The sequence below is a fragment of the Euleptes europaea genome, chromosome 6 (assembly GCF_029931775.1).
Source record: "Euleptes europaea isolate rEulEur1 chromosome 6, rEulEur1.hap1, whole genome shotgun sequence".
Lineage (NCBI taxonomy): Eukaryota > Metazoa > Chordata > Lepidosauria > Squamata > Sphaerodactylidae > Euleptes > Euleptes europaea.
The window spans coordinates 104,701,667-104,711,420 of record NC_079317.1 but is presented as its reverse complement, the minus strand read 5'-3'; positions in this window follow the sequence as shown (position 1 = coordinate 104,711,420).

Here is a 9,754-nt window from a genome sequence, read left to right as displayed (position 1 = left end):
CAACCATAGCTGGATGGATGTGATGCAGACTCTAGCTTGCACCTTCAGCATGCTGATTTCCAATCTAAGCCACTCATTTGGGACACATTTAGGAACCTGGAGGGCTGCTCTTAAAAATTTGGATTGCACCCTCTCCAGAGGTGAGAAGGACCCAAAAGGACTCCAGAGTCGGTGGACCCAAAAAGGAACCATATTGGAGTTGAGCCAAGGATTTGGCTTTGAATAACTTCAAGGCTGCCGATACTGAGTGACCGCCTTGTGTTATCATAAGTTTAATAATGCTATTGGTGGATCTATCCCCTGATCAGCAGCATATCTGCTGTGAATGGTCCTTAAGCCAGACGCCTGGACCATCACTCCCAGGTATTTAAAGCTGACTACTTGATCCATTTTATGGCCCTTGATCACTCGTGGTCTTTTCCTATGGTTTCTCCCAAACACCATGATTTTAGTTTTCTGATAGTTGATGGTAAGAGATTAATTTTCACAGTATTTGATTAACCTACCCAGGGCTCTTTTTATCCCTATGGGGTACCTGGAGAGAATTACTGCATCATCTGCATATACAAAGCAAAATAACAATCACCCGGTGCTGTACTGAGAGATACTCAACCAAAATAACAGCACACACGATATTTTATAGCAAACACAAAGTGTATTTATACAGGAGTGACAAGAATCTAAGAAATATCTATCTAGCTAATAACATGCAAAACGTGTACAAACAGACAAGTGGTACCAAACACGATATTATTTACAAGTATATACAATGAACACATGTCCCACAGCACGCTTATATAATTAGAATCCTACGAATATAGAGTGAAATAAGCTGTATATAGACTTAACAAGCCTTAAAGACACAGTGAGTATCCTTCGTTTCACTCGTAATACTAAAGTCAACATGGATCCCTTAAAAGGGTATTGCCAAGCGTCTGGTGGGACCCACAAGTGAAAGGTTTTTCAGGACTGCATGAAAGGTACGCAAATCCCAGGTATTCTTTTGCGTTTCACCAAAGAGGCTTCATCAGCCTGAAATCAGCAATTAGTGCTGCGTGACGTGGAAGTCATGGAGAAAAAACATGTTGCAAGCCATTGCAACTTAACTCTGGTTCAATTTAAGGTCCTTGAAGACAATGATTCTTCTATTGTTATCAAAAATGCTGATAAAGGTGGCTCTATAGTTATTTTAAATTCTTCAGACTACGAGACTGAAAATTTGAAACTACTCAGTGACTCAAGATTTTATAAACCACTCCCGATGAGTAAAATCTGTAGACCTAATTATCCGCACCACCATCTATGAGGCTGTTTCTCTAGGCTACACTGACCAACGTACAGCGGACTTTCTTTGGTTAAACATCCCTCCGTTCCAATATTTTACACTTTACCCAAAATTCATAAAAATATTTTTCCACCCCCGGACGACCCATTATTGCAGCAATTAATTCTCAACTTGAACCTCTGTCTAAATTTATTGATTATTATTTACAACCATTTGTTGCTCTTACTGATTTTTTTATATTAGATTCAAAGGATTTTGTAGCCAAGTTGGAGAATTTTTCCATTCCACCAGGTGGCGTAATAGCATCATTAGATGTAGCATCACTATACACTAATATCCCATTAGATCGTGCTAGAAATATAATTGAAGAATATCTCCATTGTCGTTCTGTATTGGATCTGGCCACTCATTTTTTGTTAAGTATCCTTGATATAATTTTTGAACATAATTACTTTCACTACAAAGACCAAATATATTTACAAACCCGTGGAGTGGCTATGGGCGCAGCCTGCGCCCCTGCTGTAGCGAACCTCTATATGAGTCATTTTGAAAAGACACATATTTTTGAGAATAAACCCTTTCACAATAATATGCTTATCTACAAAAGATATATAGATGATTTGTTTATGATTTTTGATTCAATAGAACAATTTACATCCTTTAAAAATTGGATCAACACGTTAGATCCCAATTTATCTTTTTCTGGTGATTGCAGCTATACCTCCATTCCATTTCTGGATCTTGAGGTATTTATTACACAAGAATGTCTCATTGCAGTCAAACCTTTTCGTAAACCCATGACTAGTAATTCATATTTACACTACACATCTTTTCACCCCACCCACCTCCGCAATTATCTACCATTTAGTCAATATCTAAGACTTCAGAGCAACTCTTCTTTCGAGACAGACTATGCTATGGCTGCAGACAGGTGAAGCCAAGAATTACAAGATAAAGCCTACCCGCTCTCTATTTTGAACCAAGCTCGCAAAAAAGCAGAATTGAGACCACGTGCATCCTTGATACAGAAAACAAAAAATAATGATAAACACATGAATAAAAATGATACTTTATTTTGGTCTTTACCCTACAGTCCGCAATCACATTTAATTGAAAACCTGGTTAAAAAACACTGGTATATATTACAAACCATTCCTGGCTGCCAAAATTTACCACGCTGCGGACTTCGTAGGACACGATCCATCAGAGATCACGTTATCCATTCAGATGCCTTATCTTTGCACCCCACAGTTGGCCATTACTGCTGTGGATCGTGCTCTGTATGTTCTCTTACCTTACAAGTTAAAAATCTTAGTGCAATAAATTCGAACTTTGAAAATTGTCGCAATTCAAATTTAAACTGTGCATCATCTTGTGTAGTTTATTGTGTACTCTGCCCGTACAAATTTTTTATATCGGGAGTACAATACGCATGATAAGAACAAGAATTTTAGAACATAAATCACGCATCAGGGCAGGCATATTAAAAGCTCTGCTTGTTCGCCACTACAAAGAAAAAGGTCATAAAGATTCTGACATATTTTTTTTGTATTATGGCAGTTTCGCCCACACCAGTTTGATCACAAGAATGCACAAAAAATATTGCACCAATATGAATCCCGATTTATATACCTGTTTCAAATTTTAGTGCCCCACGGTTTAAATATCGATATGGATCTGTCTTGCTTTTTATAAAGTGTTTTGTGAAAATATAGAATAAAACTTAAAACGTCTTGTTTAAAATGTTAAATATGTTAAAATATAATATATATAAAATATATATGAAAGTATGTTTAGGTTAATTACTATTTTTAAAAAACTTTCAAACTCTTACCAGCCACTACTGACATTTCCCCTTTAAGAATACATGGCTATTGTTCTCAGCAGCTGTGCTGAATATATTTATTGAGAGAAGCCTAATGCAGGATTACACATAGAGAAATTCTCCTGAAACCATCCTGACCTGTATTCAAGGCAGTTGTGAACCTCTTTAGAGACATGCAAGGTTTGATATTTTAATCTTCTTTATTATAGGAGTTTTAACATTGCTTATTGTACTTAATATTGCTTAAAATTGAATACACATTTTTGTGAAAGATTTTATACATGCAACTTATATTTTCAGGCTGATGAAGCCTCTTTGGTGAAACGCAAAAGAATACCTGGGATTTGCGTACCTTTCATGCGATCCTGAACAACCTTTCGCTTGTGGGTCCCACCAGACGCTTGGCATTACCCTTTTAAGAGATCCATGTTGACGTTAGTATTACGAGTGAAACAAAGGATACTCACCGTGTCTTTAAGGCTTGTTAAGTCTATATACAGCTTATTTCACTCTATATTCGTAGGATTCTAATTATATAAGCGTGCTGTGGGACATGTGTTCATTGTATATACTTGTAAATAATATCGTGTTCGGTACCACTTGTCTGTTTGTACACGTTTTGCATGTTATTAGCTAGTTAGATATTTCTTAGATTCTTGTCGCTCCTGTATACATACACTTTGTGTTTGCTATAAAATATCGTGTGTGCTGTTATTTTGATTGATTGATCATCTCTATATACAGCAACAAGAGTGTATGCCTTTCTGTGATTTTAGGGGGGTGGCAATCTAATGTTTGAAGATGACTTGCCATAAACGTACCTGTAACTGTTGTTCATTGAATGGTCTTCTGTGCAGGCACACATGGGACTGTGCATGAACAGGCTGGCCATGGAGAAAGATTTTTGCTAGCTTCTAGGAAAATCAGCTCCTGAGAGTGATGGCCAGTGTTGTAGGTTTTCCCACCCAAACAACCACATGACCTGAGGGAGAGGGAGCACTCTCCCCTCAGTTCTCCTTTCTGCTGCCGTGGAGAACTCGACATACCGTACATGTCAGAGTCCCACAGCAGGGGAGGGATGTGTGCCTGCACAGAAGACTACTCAATGAACAACAGTTACAGGTAAGTGCAACTTTGTTTTACAACTTGGTCACTTCTGTGTAGTCTCACATGAGAGAGTAGCAAGCTTGCTTACCAGGAGGCGTGTGTGGGACCATCACAAAAACAATGACTGCAACACTGCTTTCCCAACAGCTGCTTCCCTTCCAGAATCCACATCCATTGAGTAATGCTTGACAAACGTTGAAGGAGTGGACCAGGTTGCTGCCTTGCAAATATCTCTCAGATCAATCCTGGAGTTGAAGGCGGCTGAAGCAGCTTGCGCCCTGGTGGAATGGGTCTTGATTCATGCAAGATATTCTATTTTAGCCTCTTCGTATGCCAACCTGATCGCAGAAGCAATCCAGCTAGACAGGGTCTGTGAGGACACACCCTTACCTCTATTCGGACCCCGGAAGCATATGAAGAGATTATCTTGTGACCTAAATGCGGCAGTCCTGCCCAAATAAAATGAGTGCTAGTCTCAAGTCCAGTGTGTGTAATGCTTTTTCAGCCTTCAGTTCAGGGTTTGGGAAAAACACTGGGAGCACAATATCCTGGGATAGGTGAAAAGATGTCACCACCTTAGGTAAGAAGGACAAGCTTGAGCGGAGTACCACCTTTTCTCTATGGAATTTGGTAAATGGGGCATCAGTATGGAGAGCTGTGAGGTCACTCACCCTCCTGGCCGATGTTATGGCCACCAAAAATGCCACTTTGTATGATAGGTAAGATATGTCACAGGAACCCAATGGATCAAAAGGGCCAGTTATTAGTTGAGTCAGTACTAGCGAGAGGCTCCATTGTGGTACCGGTGGGGCCACCGGTGGGTAAACATTATCCAATCCCTTCAGGAACTTTTTGGAGTGCAGACTGACAAATAATGATTGAGAATCAATTCCGACATGAAAAGCAGATATTGCTGCTAGGTACACTTTAATAGCTGAATTAGCGAGTCCACCATCGTTTAAGTACAATAAGAAGTCAAACACTGCTGATAGCGAACACCTATCTGGCACTAAGCCTTTTTCCTGAGCCCAATGTGAATCCCCCCCCCATTTAGCAGCACAGGATTTTCTGGTGGACAGCTTGTGAGATGACAACAGAACATCCGCCATCCTGTCCAACCAACAGTTTAAGGCTGGATCCTCCAAGCTGCCAGATGAAGGGATTGTACCTCGTAGTGGTAAAGGGAACCCCTGATCAGCAGATCCTCATGTGGTGGGAGGATTAGCATGTTCCCCTTTGGCTAGGGTCATTAACATTGCGAACCAAGTTCATTTGACCCAATACAGGGTGATAACTATGCAATCGGACTGGTCCACTATGTTCTTGATCACTGGTAGAGCAATATGTCCCTTCTCAGTGGTATAGAGAATGTCCATAATTGGATCCGAAGGACCAGGGTCCACAGATTGATATTCCACATTCAGGGCTTTTGCCATCCAAAGCAGCTAGTCCGCATAAGGTCAATAAGGTCATCCAGCGATGGCATCGAGGTGGCATCAGAGTCATCATCTAATTGTTGTTGAGAATCCTCATCCAACACCGAACCTGCCAAGACTGGAAGGACTGGTGGGTCGGGACACCTAGATGGGGATACATGATGCCGACCTGTAGTTTCCCTCGATTTTGAAAAATGATGTGAAACTGGGTTGGGCGGTTCTCCCTGGTCATACATTGAGGGGCATTGTGCATGGCAAGCAGCTGGCATGAGGGTACCAGAAGTGTGCATAGTCCCCTGCAGCATACCCCCAGTGACTGGGGTGGGGCAAGTAGGAGGATAGGTGCTCTTTTCTAAAGCTCTCTTCCCTTGGAACCAGCACCCGAACCTCTATAATCTCATAATGTGACAGGTAAGAATAAGCTCTCCATGAAGGTGGGGATTCAAATACTTCCTTCTTCCTGCTTCCTTGGAGCTCTTTCTGAGCAAAAGAAAGGCTTTGTAAACCCGAGGCTTGGATTTCTCCTCCCGTCTTTCTTTAAGATTGCTCTGATTTTTGTTTTTTGTTCTTAAAATGCTTTTTTATGCGGCGATAGGGTTTCGGGGTGGGGAATTTTCTCTCACAGTGAGCACTGCGAAGTAAGCCAATTACAAAGTAGCATTTAAAGGGCTTGATTTGAGTGTGAAGGCTGCTGATGCAGAGACTCCAGCCAGCAACGAACCTCAGGTAAAAGTCCCATGCATAAATGACCTAAACTACTTTCTGCCACCACCATAGGCAAGCACTAGTTCAGGGGGTTAGAAATACTTGTGTGCAGCCGTTTCATGTGAAACTACATTATGAAGTTATGTGGAATCAGATGAAGGGATATTCAACTAAGATCTATTCAACTTTTTCAGCTGAAACATGTCTCCCTTGCTCCCATTCCCTTGCCTGGCTCCAAGCCCACACCAAGCACCCACCAAGTCCATCTTCGAATGCAGTAAGGCATTGGCTGTCTGAGGCTGGCTTTGATGCCAAGAGAAGGGTTAGTATCACCTATACTTTCTGGAACGTTTGGGGCTCATGCCTTCAACCCCACATGGAGAGGATGGTATCTGCTCCACAGTTTAAGAATCTAGAGAGTAAGGCAAGTTCCTAAATATACAATGTTGCGTAAGAATTAAAAATTAGGACATGAATGGTAAGGATCACACCCCAAATTAAACAGGTACTTTCATCCTTGAAAGGAATACATAACCAAGAGATAAAGATATTAGCCAGTAAAGAATCTACAAGGAGTGCTGCGGCACACCTTGGGGGGAAATGAGTAATTCTGTAGTCACTGCAGCATTTAATGGTTGCAGTAAACAAAGCCCGGGGCTACAAAATGAATGATGAGGTTGACACGAAAGAGGGAAGTTACTCCAACTGAACTGAATGGTTTCAGATGAAACCCCTTTCTCCTCAAATAGCCTTTGGTTAAAAAACAAAACACAGAATCTACAATATCAAGACTTTCCAAAAATCTGTTTTCTTCTGGTGAAATAAATAAATGGATAGAGCTGAGAATTAAGGCACTTTTGTGCAATGGAATATGCCCACCCTCGCTAATTGCTGGGCTTTTCTGCCTTAACTTTTTAATCTCTTTAAACAATTAGGATCTATTCAGGGTTTTTTTTTTAAGTTACACAATTTTGTAATTGTGTAATTCCTCAATTTTTAAAATTTTTATTTTCAGGAAAATGGCATTTGAAAGCTTTTATTTTAAAGTTCAGCCTCCCCCCCGCCCCTGCCCAAGTTGCCCCATTTCCGCCAGACCAATAAGCACTGCATTAAATTGAATTGGGGGTTCTGGGATGGCTCTGTATGTGCTAACCTTGCTTTGTGTGTGTGTGTGGTGGTGGTGGTGGTGGGGTATCAGATGCTTCATCCAGACTCCATAAGCCACCGAATCCTTGTATTTTGGCCCTCACTACCACTCCCCCGTTCCTGGCTGACCTAATAAGTCCTGCTAGCTTATACAACTGTGCTGTGGGATCTGTAACTGAGTCCTAAATTGTGGACCTGGGAAAGCAATAAACAGACACTGTTTTTGAAAAAAGATCTCTAGTTATTGATTACTAAGTGTCACATATTATAATGGTCAAGTGGGGACCTGCAAGGGCTTGCAGGGGGCATCTCATTTCCCCTTCCCCACTATTTCCTCTTTCCCTTCCCCATAGCCTGCCCTGCTTTTTTTGCTTCCTTCTCCCCTTCCCGCCCACCAGCCATACTATCTTTATCTGCCCCTTTCTTCACCTGTCTCTCCTTCCCTCCCCCTGGCAGCCACAATCAGGGAAAACTATGTCTGAGTTGCACAGTGTTAAGCCAGAGCTCCGCCATCTGCACTGGCTACAGCTGGAACATCGGATCAGAGTTGGGGTGCTGGTTTTGACCTTCACAACTTTACACAGTCTGGGACCTTCGTATCTGTGGGACCGCCTCTCCTGATATGTTCCTCAGAGAACATTATGATCATCAAATACTAATTTGCTGGTGGTCCCCAGCCCTGTCCCCTTGGAGGAAGTGTAAAATCTCAATTTGTTTGATTTAATCCTAGCATGTTAGTCATTCACAAGATAATGAAATGAGAACCAAAAGTATTATTCTGCTTTATATGAAGAATATGAGAGCACCAAAATTATAACAAGACCAGGTCCCTGCAGGACCTTAAGGATTTCTGCAGGGCCTGCAAGACAGAGCTATTCCCCCAGGCCTATGGTTGAGGCCAGCTACAGTTTCTATTCCATCAATGCTGGCCTCCATCCCCCTCCCCTTGAATTTATTACTATGATGTGTGTGTGTGGGGGGGGGTGGCCTAAAGATCAATATACGTTGAACCTTATTTATTGATTTTATAGGGCAGGTTTTAATAATTGTTTTAGCAAGATTGACTGTGTTTTATTGTAGAAATTATAAGATTATGTGAGCTGCCCTGAGCCCAGCTTTACTGGGGAGAACGGGATATAAGCTTAATAAAATAAATAAATAAATAATAAAGCTACAGGTGCTGCGTCTATTACTTGGCAGTGATGTTTAAGATTTCAGATTTTTCCGTAAACCTGGGGCTTTTCTAAAGTTTGTAGAAAGATACGTCTTGTCTGTTCAAAGCTCCAATCTCTAGATTTAAGTATCCACAGATTTGGCCATGTTGAGAATTAGATATATTGACAAATGGGAACCCCAAGGCCTTGTGGGGGCATCTCATTTTCCCCTCCTCCACTATTTCCCCTTTCCCTTCCCTGAAAGCCCCCATAGCTTTTCCCCTTTACCTGTCTCCTCCTCTACTTCCTGCTGGGCCTGACCCCAATGAATCCTCTTCCAAAGGCCCAAACAGCCCGGGATAGGGCCCTGTCCTCTTCCCCTGCCTTTTACTGACAGAAACTGTTGTGGTTGCCCAGCAACGACCACTGAGGGCATCGGTTTCTTAAAGTGACAGGCACTCCTTTTATCATTTTGAGCTTTTTGAAACCCCTGCCCAGGGTTTTTTTTTTTTTTTTTTTTTTTTAGATTTTAGATTTTTCTGCAAACCTGGGGTGTTTTTCAGATGTGTAGAAAGATCTGTCTTGTCTTTTCACGGGCCCAATCTCCAGATTTAAGTATCCTCAGATTTTGCCAGCTTGGCTATTAGAATACAGATGATATCTTGTAATTCTATCATCATTCCTTCTAATAGCAAACTTCATGGTTCACTGTCTATCAGTGGGGCTTGGAAACAGAACATTAACGTATAAGGTAGGACTTTCTGCATATTTAGGGAGTCCCCAGATATGCAGAAAATGACTTTCTAAGTAAGAACAAAAGAACCTCCTTCCACAAGCTTGATGAGGAACGAACATACTCTAGGAGGCACAGAATGCATAGTCAGTTATCGGTTTGGAGTGCATGTGTCAAAATTGGTCTATTCAAGCCCCTAAGAGTTTATAGCTTCCTAAAGATGGAGGATTTAGGTCAAGGGAATTTCCCCATAATAATGTACCCTTTCTTTAGTTCCTTGTGGGCCCCAAATTTGTGCTACATAATTTAAATGTCTCCTATAAACATCAGAGTTCCCTAGAAATACTGGGTATGTTTTATTTG